The sequence below is a fragment of the Ixodes scapularis genome, unplaced genomic scaffold, assembly GCF_016920785.2.
Source record: "Ixodes scapularis isolate PalLabHiFi unplaced genomic scaffold, ASM1692078v2 PGA_scaffold8__174_contigs__length_109621045, whole genome shotgun sequence".
In the NCBI taxonomy this organism is placed as follows: Eukaryota; Metazoa; Arthropoda; class Arachnida; order Ixodida; family Ixodidae; genus Ixodes; species Ixodes scapularis.
The window spans coordinates 63,744,098-63,758,571 of NW_024609883.1; the positions used below are offsets into that span (position 1 = coordinate 63,744,098).

General features: G+C 48.3%; 1 protein-coding gene across 1 annotated transcript in view; it reads right to left on the reverse strand.

Moving 5' to 3' along the window:
- Positions 1–14,474, reverse strand: part of LOC115316830 (calcium-activated chloride channel regulator 1-like) — a 72,455-nt gene that overhangs the window by 40,136 nt on the left and 17,845 nt on the right. The window lies entirely within an intron of this gene.

A 14,474-nucleotide genomic window follows, 5' to 3' on the forward strand; every position in this document is an offset into this window, starting at 1 on the left:
TTTCTACGGCTTCACTGACGCAGTCATTCGTTTCCCAACTATTTTCCAGCGTGAAATGCCTATTTAAAAGAAACCCCCAGTACCAAGAATTTATACCTTGTTGGTTCGTCCGTACCTTTCCCCGCTGAATTTAGCGGCGAAATCAACATCACGCAACTGAACATCACGTAGCCTATACAACAATTTAGTTTCTGACCAAGTTTAGAAAGAACTTGGTATGAAGCTAACTAAGCACTACTTTAGATCTTCCGCTGAATTCAATGAAGAACTTAATGACCCAAGAGCAAAATACTAATTCAGTTTCGCCGCTAAATTTTACAAATAACTTAATGGCACGTTAACTAAATGCCAACCTGATTTACCAGTTACATTTAGAGGATAGATTGATAAACGATAGGTTTATTTCCGAATGAAATCTAAACAAGCTTAAACTATCGCTCCTTAATTCCAGCATGCTGTGCTTTATCGGTATTTGGATGCTCAAAAGATTTAAATTAATTCCGGTAAAGTCGAGTGTCAAAACATTTTTATTTCAATCACACTGTGGAGTCCTTCCAGTGAAAACCTGGCTGGAAGATAAAGGTTTGTTTGTTCCCTGGTCCACAAACTGCTTATTATGTAAACGAGCAGAAACAGTAGAGCATGTATTTATTGAATGTTGGGACGCTGTGTTCCATTGGGACATCCTCCAACGCACCCGTCAGAAAGATCTTCCAGTTAACTCTCGCGGTATTCGGTATCTATCTGTAGAAAATGAAAATCAAGTTGCTTATGACATGATCATGCTTTTGAGCCTCCACAGTATCTGGAAGACAAGAATGAGTATAAGGCACGCGGATGTGAATGTTCGCACTGTGCGTGAAAACTTTATTGAGAGCACTGTGTACGTTAGAGAGGTTTACCGCGCCCTGGGCACACCTCCGGATTGGTTACCACTGTTAGATGATTTGGCCATTTTAAACATATTCCAGCAAGCCACGGCTACCATTTTGTGGCTAACATGTTTTAGCCTTTCTCTTTTGTCCCTCGTGTAAAAATGTGTCTAATCAGGCAATAAAAAAAAAAAAAAAAAAAAACACGGTGGCCTAGTTAGTAGCGTGTCTGGCTCACGACAGAAGGACCCCGCCTAAAATTCTTCAAATTTTTCTTTAAGGCAAATGAATTACGCTATAAAGTGAAATCATTTGAGACATGCGGCGCTCTTTATATCGCATTACATGTCAACTTTCAATCCACGCGTAACTTCACGTGAGCGTTTTTTTTTTAAATTCCCACGCGACGTCATATGGCTGTTACGTCATGACCCCATCGACCAATCAGGATTTTACCGTCACGACGCCACCGATGCCGACGCTGGCTTTTCTTCGACACGAGATCGCGTTAAAACAGGTAATCAGCGACAGATCGGCGCAGGAACGAGCGAATAACAACAAAGAGGAGGTCTACTGACGTCCTTCCTACGACTTAGAGAAGAGATCTAACGAAATGCTTTCGTATTGTCCAGTTTAGGAACAAGAAAGTGGGTAACCAGCACGTTAGTATACCCTGGGAAGACCATTAGGGAGTTTTCGCAGACGGTTTTCCCAGCTCCTCTACGCTCTCCGGAACTAAGACACAACTATTGCCCATGCGCGGCGCTAGACTTGCCTGCAGAATCACGAATTTGGTAGCGGGTTGCGTAGAATATTGTGCGACAGCGGAAATGACCTATGAAAAATTCCTATTTTAATCTTGCTCTTTTCCACCCTTTATTAGAATATGAACGTTTTAAACGCAGGAATTGGGGATTGTTACAAGCTGCCAGTGTGGCGTCGGACTTTAGTGTTGAACTTCGGTGCGATAAAATTAAGGGTTGGGTTAGTTGGCGACACATCATACAAATCAGAAAGCGCAGAGGGCAATAACAAGAGATAGAACAAGCCACGTCATGGGCATCTGACGTCTTAATGCAATTGGCGACGTGCGACGTCGAAATCGTCACTGTGGTTGGCTTTCTACGAATGGCCAAATGCTGACTATGACGTCGGCAAAGGATTTTTCATCGACAGAAATAAGGGAAATGTAAGAACTTCAATTTCGGCGGTGTTGGCAGTGTTGGTTTTAGGCGCTGGACTTTAAGCTTCCACCATGCTTATTACCAACACCATAGCACTTGTTTTCGCAAGGTAATGACGTCACCGAGAGGTAATCATACGAGGACGCCACCTAAACATCTCGCCGCTAATAGTAATGAAAGACAAAGAAAAAGCGATGAATGTGATAATTAAATACGACAGAAAGGCAAACACAATTTAAAACAAAGTGTGAATGAGGACGTCTTTGGGCATCACGTAAATTAAATAGTACATAAATGCCTTATGATACTCTTTACAAACCTTTAAAAAATGCCTAATGAAAATAAATTGAGGTAGTTCAAATTTCTTTGCCAGACAGGCCTATGGACGGTGCACTAAGGCCCGTATCCCCTTTTAGCTTTGATAATGAGGGCCTCATAAATCTCTGAAGTACGGTTATGCTATCGAGTGCTTTAGACTATAGTCGGTTACAAGTCAAGAAGGTAGGAGAAGCTCCTCCCACAAGTATGATGCGCCTGTTTCAAATCTCTCCGCAGTCGAAACAAGAGTTCACTGGAAACGCTCCTTGTTCCACTTCAATGGATTCCCACTTGTCTCCGATCCCACTTTTTAAGAAAGCGACCTTTGTATTCATCGGAGAGGGAACCGAGCCCTTGAAAGCAGCCTTTGTATCCATCGGGGGGGAAGCTAATCCCCCAAAGTCGTATTTGTTTCCGTCGGTGGGGGAGAACTCTAATTTCCCTCTCGTGGCTTCCACAATGCTAAGGCAAAGTCGAAAGATAAAGCAAATATATACAGATAGGCAAGACCCTCCTCGCGCGTTGGCCGCGACGTCAGGGAAACGGTGCGACGCTATTGGATGCGAAGGTGGCGGAGGGATATCCGATTCCCTTTGAGGGGCATTTGCCGCTACCTTCTTAACCTGTAACTGACTATAACTAAAAACTGGGGAGCAATCGCTGTCTCTCACGTATCCCTACGTGAGACCTATCTCTACGTGTCCAGCCGGCATCGACTTGAGTGAAAGGGCGTTGTCCGACGTTAACACACCTGCCAGTTTGGTACAGATATTGCCGCGCGCAGGGGCTGAGAAAGCAACGCTCGATCACGAACCTCCAGAAAGTTCTCTTTATTCTTGTCCAGACGTAACTTCTATCGTTTATCCCTGCTTTAGTTGTTCCAGAAAGTGTGTGCTCATTCTCGCCCCGAGCGCGCTACGCTCGAACCTTCTCCGCCGAATCTTCGAGATAGTGGCTCACCTTAGATAAGAGGCCTCCCGCGACCTTGTCGATTCAGTTTTCGCCTCAGCGTTGGATCTTGCTGCTTCGCCGCCTTCGACGCCCGCGACGCTCTGTTGTTATCTTTCTTTCTCCTTTTCCTTTTTGGGCACAAGTTCGCCCGATTAAACGTTCAGTTTACTCCGTTATTCGCAGCCTCATCACTTGTCCTTCGTGACATTTTTGGTGGAGGTGCTGGGTACCGTATGCCCGTACAGCGTTCCCCTCCAAGGGCCCGCAGTGCAAGTCCGAACCCAGCCTCCCGAGGACCGAGCGAAGACCAGATCGAGACCCGATCCAGTCGCCGCACCCAAGGTCTAGCGCCGGAACACGGACTTCTGCCACCCCGGACCAGGCAGCCAACGAGGCCGACGATGGACAACCAGTCGTCGCAGAACCCGTCCGCCGCCGCCGTCGTGTACCTTCCCGTCGCACCCCGGACTCCGACGCCATTCCACAGGGAGGTCCACGAGGACGTTGAAGACTGGCTGCAACATTACGAACGAGTTGCTCGCCATAACGCATAGACTCCGGAGCAGTGCCTTGAGAACGTCTCCTTCACTCTGGAAGGCACGGCACACACCTGGTTCGAGAACCACGAAGCGTCGATTTCGTCCTGGCAAGACTGCCATTCGGAGCTTCGACGCACTTTTGCAAGCCAGCAGCGACATCAGCGGGCCGCTGATGTCGCTGCTGGGCCAAACGAGAGCGTCACAAGTTTCGTCGAGGACATTCTCCGCCTCATGAACCGCGCCGCCCCAAACGCTCCTGAAGAGAAGAAACTGCGGTTCCTGATGCGAGGAGTGAAAGAGGCCATCTTCGGAGGCCTTGTGCGGAACCCGCCTATCACCGTCGGAGACTTCATCACCGAGGCAACTAACATCGAACGTGCCCTTCAAGCACGCGCCTCCCACTATCAGAGACTTCCTGGCTTCGCTGCCCCCTCGCCGTACAGCAGCAACACCCCGGACATACGCGAGATCATCCGGGACGTCGTCTGGGAGGAAATCAAGAAGCTCCTGCCTGCTACCCACCAGTCTTGTACACGTTACTCAAAAAAAGTAATCGATTACAATTACTATTACTCTTGGCTAAAAGGTATTCGATTAGATTACTTGATTACTCGAGGGCAAAAGTAATTGGACATTACTTAAAGAAGTAATCGTTACTTTTCCGATTACTTTATTGTTTGAAGACACATCTTTAGCGCTCATAACAATGAACTACTTCCAACCTATATTACACATTTGCACAAGTATTGAAGAAGAAAAACTGGCTCCCTCTTCGTGGTCGTTGCACCTTCACGATGCGGACACAAGCATATAATTCGTTTGAAGACGTTTAATGGTTTGGGCGTTCGCTAGTGTGTGTGTGTGTGTGTGGGGGGGGGGGGGGGCGGAGGGGGTTCTAGATCTTGTTAAGCTTGAGCAAGGGTTGTCGCTCAAAGTTTGCGTCGCTCATTTTATTATTCACATGTGGATGAGCTCGCATGTTATACAAAAGAGCAGCAGCTCCAGGATTTGAAACGGATAATGTGTAGTATCCATTAGTGGAAGAGATCGCCCCGACCACTTCTCAACTCGAAACATTGCTTGTCACAAAGACCACGTAGGGGAAATGGGGAAATATTTCAACTGCCTTTGATGCCAACTGCCTCAAACTCCGCCCTGAATGACCTTTGTCACGCACTGTGGCTTCCCTGCGGCTTCCCACTCGCAGTCCCAGCTTGAAAAAAAAAAAGAAAAAAAAGAAAAACGGACATTCCACAGAAACTGTACATAGAGAGAGATTGACCTCGTTTCCTATAGCTCCGCAAAAATCTTTCATTTTTCCGTTAAAAAAAAAAAAAGAAGCAAATTTTATTTTTGTCATTTCATAAAAAAAAAAAAAAAAGGCGTGTGCCCGGGGGGGGGGGGGGGGGGGGTGTTCCGTGGACAAATTGTAACGGTTAGAAGTAATTTTATTACTTCAAAAAGTAATCAGATTACTCTTGTGATTACTGTCTAATAAAAGTAATCAACTGATTACAAAATTACTCCCAAAAGTAATCGATTACAAGTAATTTCATTACTTGTAATGCGTACGGTACAAGTCTGCTACCCACCAGCCTGCTTCGGTGTCAATAGCCGAAGTTGTCCGCGAGGAGGTCCAGCGGGCATTTCAACCTGAGGCTCCTGCCAGCGTACCAGCACCCGAGGAGCCCTCTTTAACCGACATTGCGGTAGCTCGGAGACCGGTGCCAGCTGCCCAGCAGTACTCGACGCCACCTCGACGTGTACTACAAGAGCCACAAACCTTCCGACGTGTGGAAGGGTAACCCCAGTTCTTCCGCACTGAACAACCGGCGCCAAGGAAGACGGATGTGTGGCGCACGGCCGATCGACGACCGCTGTGTTATCACTGCGGCGAGGCCGATCATGTGTACCGCCGATGCCCATACCGACGACTCGGGCTGCGCGGATTCCACCCAAACGACCTGCGCCCCCGGTATGGTGAACGCCCTCGGGAGATCGACGAGTACCTGCGACGACCTCAGTACCCCGAGCCTGCGTCCCGCCGAGAGTTCCGATCGCTTTCGCCACGACGTCCAGCTTCGCCGATGCACCAACCCCGACGTGAAAGCCTGTCGCCCCTCGCTCCTCGCCGGGGAAACTAGGCGCGGCAACCCCTGGAGGTGGAGCTGCCGAAGACGACCGACGTAAAGAGCCTCCAAGAACGACGGAGCGCTCCCACTCTCCCGACGCTACGCATCACAACGACGCTTCAGCTTCGGTGTCCAACAACCTAAACGTTGTTATAGACGGCCTCGACTCATCGGCACTCGTGGACACCGGAGCAGACTACTCAGTCTTGAGTGGGAGGATCTCCCGCCGCCTTCGAAAAGTCATGACGCCGTGGGATGGACCACAAATAAGAACCGCCGGAGGACACCTGATTACACCAGTCGGGAGATGCACCGCTCGCGTCGAGATTCACGGCGAAACATGCCCTGTGAAGTTCGTCGTTCTGCAAGACTGCTCGAGGGACGTCATTCTCGGAATGGACTTCCTGTGTGAATACGGCGCCATCATCGACCTTGCGGAGAACAAGCTGACGCTTCGGAAGCCTGTCCCATCAGTGGAAAATCCCAAACCGACGTTAGCTGCAGTGCGAGTCCTCGCCAGCCACGTAAACCTGCCGCCGCTGTCGAGTGTCTTTGTGCCCGTCGGGACCGAAGGAGCCACCTGCGGTGTAGCATTGCTGGAAGGAAGCGTCCAGCTTCTCCTCGGACGAGGGACTGGCATTGCAAGGGGTGTAACCGAGCTCCAGGACGGGCGTACCGTAGCCCTTGTCACCAACTTCCGGCAAGAGTCGCAGCACCTTACAAAGGGTACAGCTGTGGGCTACGTCGAGGAAATTCAAGACTCAGCCGCGATCACCGCGATCTCAGAAGGCGCGTCTCCGACGCAGAACAAGACAATCACGTCCTCAGAGCTCGACATCGACCCGTCCCTGCCAGCCCCACAACGACGACAACTTCGTGACCTTCTCGCCGAGTTCAGTAAGTGCTTCTCCGTGTCGTCGAAGGTGCGCCAAACGACGGTTGCGAAACATAGGATAATTACTGATGACGACGCACTCCCTGTGCATCGGCCGCCGTACAGGGTCTCCGTGAAAGAAAGGGAAGCCATCCAGCAGCAGGTACAAGAAATGCTCGACGACGACATTGTCCAGCCCTCAAGCAGTCCGTGGGCTTCACCGGTAGTCCTGGTGAAAAAGAAAGACGGGACGCTTCGGTTCTGCGTGGACTATCGCCGACTGAACGCCGTAACGAAAAAGGACGTCTACCCGCTGCCACGCATCGATGACACCCTGGACCGGCTGCGCCACGCCCGATACTTTTCGTCGATGGACTTGAAGAGCGGGTACTGGCAGATTGAGGTCGACGAACGAGATCGTGAGAAGACAGCCTTCGTCACGCCGGATGAACTATATGAGTTTAAAGTAATGCCGTTCGGGCTGTGCAGAGCGCCGGCAACCTTCCAGCACGTTATGAACACCGTGCTTGCCGGCTTGAAATGGCAAAGCTGTCTCGTCTACCTCGACGATATTGTGGTGTTCGCAAGTGAATTCAACGAGCACCTGAGACGACTGCGAGCCGTGCTACAGGCCTTCAAAGGTGCTGGGCTGACCCTCAAGCCTTCCAAGTGTCGGTTCGCCTATGGTGAGCTGAAATTCTTGGGCCACGTCGTGAGTGCTCAGGGTGGAAGCCCTGATCCTGCAAAGACGTCCGCTGTCGCCGAGTTCCCGAAGCCATCAGACAAGAAGACCGTTCGAAGATTCCTTGGGCTGTGCGCCTATTACAGACGTTTCGTTCGTGACTTTGCGCAAATGTCTGCACCGCTGACGCATCTGATGAAAGACGACGTGCAGTTGCAGTGGGGACAGGAGCAAGAGCAAGCGTTCGGCGAACTCAAGCGAAGGCTCCAGTCGCCCCCTATCCTCGCACATTTTTACCAGTCGGCGGAGACTGAAATCTACACGGACGCCAGGAATACAGGTCTTTTCTCGGGACCTACCGAGCTTTGTCCTGCGGGGAGGCGTGCTCTTCAGAAAGAATTTCGGAACCAGCGAAACTCCCTGGCTACTGGTTGTCCCCGCCAGCCTCCAAGAAGAAATTTTTCAAGCGTGCCACGACGACCCAACGGCCGGACATCTCGGCTACAGCAGGACCCTTGCCCGGATTCGTGACAAGTACTACTGGCCAAAGCTTCCGAAGACCGTCCATCTCTACACACGATCGTGCCATGAGTGCCAGCGACGCAAGAAACCGCCGTCAAAGCGAGCAGGTCTCCTCCAGCCGATTACCCCGCCAACCAAGCCCTTCCAGCAAATTGGAATGGATTTGCTGGGTCCTTCTACACCGTCGACGATGGGGAACCGCTGGATAATCGTCGCCACCGATTATCTTACTCGTTACGCCGAGACAAAAGCCTTTCGGTCGGGGACTGCGGTCGAAGTTGCCAAGTTCTTCATCGAGTCCATCGTCCTCCGGCATGGCACCCCCGAAGTACTCATCACAGACCGAGGGTCATCGTTCATGGCACAGTTGACCCAAGAGATCCTTCGTCTAAGCCACACGGAACACAGTCGAACAACGGCATACCATCCGCAGACCAACGGGTTGACGGAGCGGCTCAACAAAACAATCGCCGACATGGTCTCTATGTACGTCGACGTGGAGCACAAGACCTGGGACGAAGTGCTGCCCTACGTCACGTTCGCCTACAACACAGCAGTGCAAGAGACCACAGGAGTGACGCCCTTCCAGCTGGTGTATGGCCGGGCGGTAACGACTATGCTAGACTCTATGTTGCCACACGAGTCAGTCGACGACGGGAGCGATGACGCCCAGGTGGTTGCTCAAGGAGCAGAAGAAGTACGCCACCTAGCCCGTCTTCAAATAAAGGACCAGCAACGTGTGGACGCTGGCCGGTACAACCTTCGCCGCCGCGACGTGGAGTTCCAGCCCGGAGACAAAGTATGGGTGCGGACGCCCATTCGCCGCTGCGGCCTCAGCGAGAAACTGTTAAAACGCTACTGCGGACCCTACAAGGTCATCCGCCGCCTTGGGGACTTGAACCACGAGGTGCTCCCCGATGGAACTCGCCCATCAGGACGCCGCCAGCCACGACCCGAAGTCGTCCACGTAGTTCGACTCAAGCCATTCTACGCGCGTTAAGATTGTGACACTGCATGTTTGTTCCGTTTCGCCGTAATTGTTTTAGCCATTTCCGTTTTTCTTTCGTTTTGCATCGGGGCGATGCACTTTTAAAAGGGGGATAATGCAGCACGAAGGGGCTGAGAAAGCAACGCTCGATCACGAACCTCCAAAAAGTTCTCGTTTATTTTTGTCCCAGACGTAACTTCTATCGTTTATCCCTGCTTTAGTTGTTCCAGAAAGTGTGTGCTCATTCTCGCCCCGAGCGCGCTACGGTCGAACCTTCTCCGCCGAATCTTCGAGATAGTGACTCACCTTAGGTAAGAGGCCGCTTGCGACCTTGCCGATTCAGTTTTCGCCTCAGCGTTCGATCTTGCTGCTTCGCCGCCTTCGACGCCCGCGACGCTCTGTTGCTAACTTTCTTTCTCCTTTTCCTTTTTTCGGCACAAGTTCGCCCGATTAAACGTTCAGTTTACTCCGTTATTCGCCACCTCATCACTTGTCCTTCGTGACAATATACTCTCCGGCGGGTAAATGTTTTCCCATATGTGACACTTACGCTGATATTAACATATTTGCTCGCAGGTTTTACCGTGCGTTTGTAAGTTGACTCGTTCTTGGAGTTAATTTTAGAGTGAAAACTTTTGAGCTTTTCAGGTACAGAGAGTAATACTTAGATGTCAAACGTGTGGGCTACCATTTTCAAGTAGTGAGATGTTTTGTTGACGTAGGTAGGGTTTAAGGTGCAACCCCACCCTTGGTTAGTGTGATTCTGAACCAATAGATGGCGGTGGGATCGCCTTCCAGGCCTGTACATCAATGCGAGAAATCGTGCGTGGTGGCGCTTCGATACAATGGGGTATATTTCTACGTTCTGAATTTGACATCCCTGGTCCCTGGCTTGTTCTTCTCTGCACGAGCTTTCTTTGGAACGCGCACGGCTGCGCCAGTTCTCGTGCAAGGGGGCCAATTACCTACGCTCCGAGCTCACGTCTCCAGCAAATGTGGGCAGAACAAAACACGAAAATCGTCCTGAGCCAAATGGCGAGACACATGCATAACAAAACCACCGACGCGTTGAAACATATAAAATTGCCAATGCTCCGCTATTGGATATTTCAGAGGACAATTACACATGTTTCAATGTGATCAGATTTATATTGCCACGAGTGAAGGTGACGAGAAGACGAACAGTGAACTGAAAAATAAAGGTTTTATCGGCGAACTTGTGCCAAACAAAAAAAGTAAAGAAAGAGCGTCGAGGCCGGCACCAGAAACCAGGCGGCGATTCGGCAGCGTAACAGAGAGCGAGAGCGAGACTGACTCGACAGTGTCGCGGGCGGCTGCTTATCTACAGTGGGTCACTATCTCGAAAGTTCGGCAAAGAAAGTTCGAGCGTCACGTGCTCGGGGCGAGGATGAAGTGGCACTTTCGAGAACAAGAAAGCAGGGTGAAAGTTAAGTCTGGTGCAAGAATTAACGCAAATCTTCTAGAAGTCCGTGACCGAGCGTTGCTTTCTCGGCTCTGCGGGCGGCAATAAGACGGGCCGGCTCTTTTGTCGAGCATGTGTTTGGCTCTTCGTGGATTTCCAGAAAAACGTGATGACGTGATAGACATGGGTTTCCAAAATTCTAGCTTGAGGAATTAACTACCTAAAATATCAAAACAAATTAACTATTTTTTGGGCGGTCAGGTGTCTCATTTAGGTAGCTGGATGTTTAGTTTGACCAAAACCACGGGGCTGGAAAACACAAAAAATGACACTCAGGTATGGATGTTGAGTTTGGTAAACCCAAAGCAGGACTGGTGCGGGAGTCATAATAATAATAAAAAAAAAATGCCGAGGTTAATAATTCACTCACAGCAATAATAATAATTAATTTTAATACGAATTCAGTGATCAATGCATGACTGGCCAGGCAAAGATTCTGGGTCTGTGGATAGCTTTTGCACATAGTTTAAGCAATGTACAGTCTGTCACAAAAAAAAATTACAGGATTTTTTTTTACCGCAAGACTAAACTAGGCATCGCCAAAGGCTCATTCTCCGCCCAAAGGTAGCGCCAGAAGTCACAACCAGATGTCAAAGTTTTAGCCCGGTCCGATACCTTATTCAAAAGTTATAAGCGATTTTCTGAAAAGTTCAATGGGAAAATAACGGCCGACGTAGTTTTCGAATACATGGGGCTCTATGGGCACCAGAAACCGAAAACGGGCAAAAACGGGCTCCATTTTCCCATTGAAATTTTCAGAAAAATCACTTATAAGTTATAACTTTTGAATAAGGTGTCCGTTCGAGATAAAACTTTGGCATCTGGTTGTGACCTAGTGCTACCTTTGGGCGGAAAATGAGCGTTAGGTGATGCATAGCTCATTTTTGCGGTAAAAAAAAAAAACTAATTTTTTCGTGACATCCTGTACTAGTCTTAATTTGGTGATTTATGGGATCAAGTAGTGGTGTGCATAAATAAGAAAGATGCAAACGGGTAGAGTTTGATGTTGTATAAAATGCAGTGTAAGCACGCACATGGTACGTTGATTAAGACTGAAACAGTGCTACATTTTACACTAGCGGTGAGCGTATCGAAAGTTAAAAAGGTGGTGCAATGATTTTAACACTGAAAGAATGTGCAGCTTGTATTTTTTATATTGTTTACTTCGGCATAAGTAAGAGAAAAAGTGCCACCATACCCCAAAATACCTCTATTTCGCTGCGCAATCGTAAAATAAAAAACGCTTTTTTTCCCAACCTGCGGCCACATGGTGGCCGCAAATGGAACCTGTGGCGTGACGTCATTCGGAGTGGTTTTTGTAAGCGATAGTGTTAGGTAATTGTAAGCTTGATTTAAGGTTAAGTTTAAAAAATCTTGTTGTTTAGGCATGCAGAAACGCTTCAAAAGCCTAATATTGCCGCTAAAAGGGTATGAATTATTTGTGGCGCCATCTACCGCAAGTCAATCAATCAATCAATCAATCAATTTTATTTACATCATCATCAAATAGTGATGTGGGCTGCAGAGGCAAAAAGTCAAAACAGTTTTGACTTGACAAGGCCTCTGCAGCCTTACAATTGGCATACGGTAACAAACAACAGCAACCGGGGAAAACAAGCAGACAGCGACATGGGAAAAAAAAAATAAAACACTTATATACTCTATTTGCTGTTAGAGGAAGGATTTGACCTCTTACACAAAGAACGAAAAGAAACGACAGCATCTAGGGACTGGGTGTATACAGGAAACAAAAATATATAAACCGGATGCATTGACAGCTCACAAAGACAATTTATTTTTTATTTGTGAAAACAAAGTTCTTGAATTTCATTGAGATGTAGGTTTTCAATGTTTGACAAATTTTGTTTTTCAACTTTATTTAAGACAAGTGGAAGATTATAGCTTAACATTTGAAACCCGTAGTTCGTGCGATTAAATGGAATTTTCCAGCGCTCCCTTTCCCTAACGTCATAAGGTTTAGAAATGGGAGTTAAATTTGAAATACAAGTAAAAATTTGAAATACAAGTCAACAAAACCTGCCGTCGCCGTCATCTGTCGACGCCCGAGGCGCCTACGACGGCTACACGAGCAACCCGGACGTTGTGTCTTTCCCTCGCTCGACGGAGTCCGTTGGTCGTGGTCCGTAGTATTGTGGTATCGTTATTGTTCCTGGTGTCTCGACCTCGACTTCGACTTCGACTGCCCTCCGCGTCGCAAGCATCTTGCGCTCGACGTTGCTCAGGCCGTCCGCCCATGCCCACATGTTGGTCGGGAATCGGCGGGAGAGCGGGAGAGCGGCGAGCCTGGCGGGCCGGCGAGCGCTGGGGAAACGGAAGCCAGAAGAACCCAACCGGAAACCAACGCCACTCCGAATGACGTCACCGAAGCTGGTGCCGCTTCAATGTTGAGTTGAGGGGTGCCAGATATACCAATTTCTTTTATTTCTTAATGAAAACTAGGGCAAGCAGGAAAGAATAGTTTTCGGTCCTTCGTTTTATATGTGGCCGGGATCAATTCCCGCAATTAATTAGCCAAAGTCCGCAAATTGTTGCACCGCCCCTTTAAGGGTGTATCAAAAGCTAAAGTATGTACACATATACTGCTCAGGCCATTATGTTTGAATGCTCATAGTACTTTATTACCCTCAGATTTGGTATAAGTTGTGTCCTGATTGCTTACAAGAGAAAGAAGGAAACACTCTAACTCTGTTGATAGAAAAACTCCACCCGCTGACAGCTACCAATCATCTCGGCGCCGATTATGAGTATTCACTGCATGCTAACGGTCGTGTGCTTAGAACGAGTTTGTCCCAGGCGATTTCATACAATCGCAATTGTTTTTTTACAAACAACAATGTTTACTCAGGCCAGCGGTCACATGTGAAGCTTATAAAATATTTTGTACTGATTGTGGCACCCGTGTCAAGTTGCATAGGTTTTTTTTTTACAATCCGCGAAATAGAATGCTCCTGGGTTACCTTGGTATCTAATGCATGTAGCGCACAAAAAAGCACGAAATGAATCGCAGTGGGAAACGAAAACGATAATGATAAACAAGCTTCTGTGTAATCACGCGAAAACTGACGGCCTTGCACATATGCAGAAGGTAGCTTTGTTTCACTAAATGTATTACCAGTAGAATATTCGATTTTATCGTGTGAGCGAAGCGGAACATAAAAGTGCGAGCATACTGCCCTGAACTACACTTCGGGCTCATTCACACTGGAAGCGGATCCGCGTTCGCAAAGCGGTTGCGAACGCGGTTGTAAGGATTCAGTACAATTGCACGCGCACACGACGACATCAAATGCGCGTGCAATTGCACTGGATCTTTATACAACCGCTTTCGCAACCGCTTCGCGAACGCGGATACGCTTCCAGTATGAATGGGGGGTTCCAGTGAACAAGCGCACCATCCAATGCATCAAGCTTGCTTTTATAGACGCTTTGCAGCAGCTGTGCATGGGCGCCGCCATAACTGACCTTCAGTTTTTGTTCCCCCTTATTACGTATACTTCACTTCATTATTACCATAGCAGGCCAGGTTATTGACATCTTAGATTTTATTCTGTCTTGCTCCCCAGCATTGGTCTTTGTGGACGCTCGTCCACACCAATTTCAGTGGCTCGGTATCTCGGTAAAACAATAGAAGGTCAGCCATGGCGGCTGTATTCTGGCGCGTGTGCAAAGCGTCTATAGCCTTTTTGGCGCGCAAGCCTTTGAAAATACAATTATAATCAATTCTATTATTTCAAACATTTTTATTAAGTGCGCCTATGTCTATGTTTTTTTGGTTTGTTTTCTTTTGTCTTTTGCGTTCACGTGCCATTTTTTTAGTCATATAATATTTTCCAGAAGTCCGACAACTATAGTCTGTTTCATAAGAACCGCATAATCAAAGATGTAGAAAAAAAAAAAAGAACGCGGTT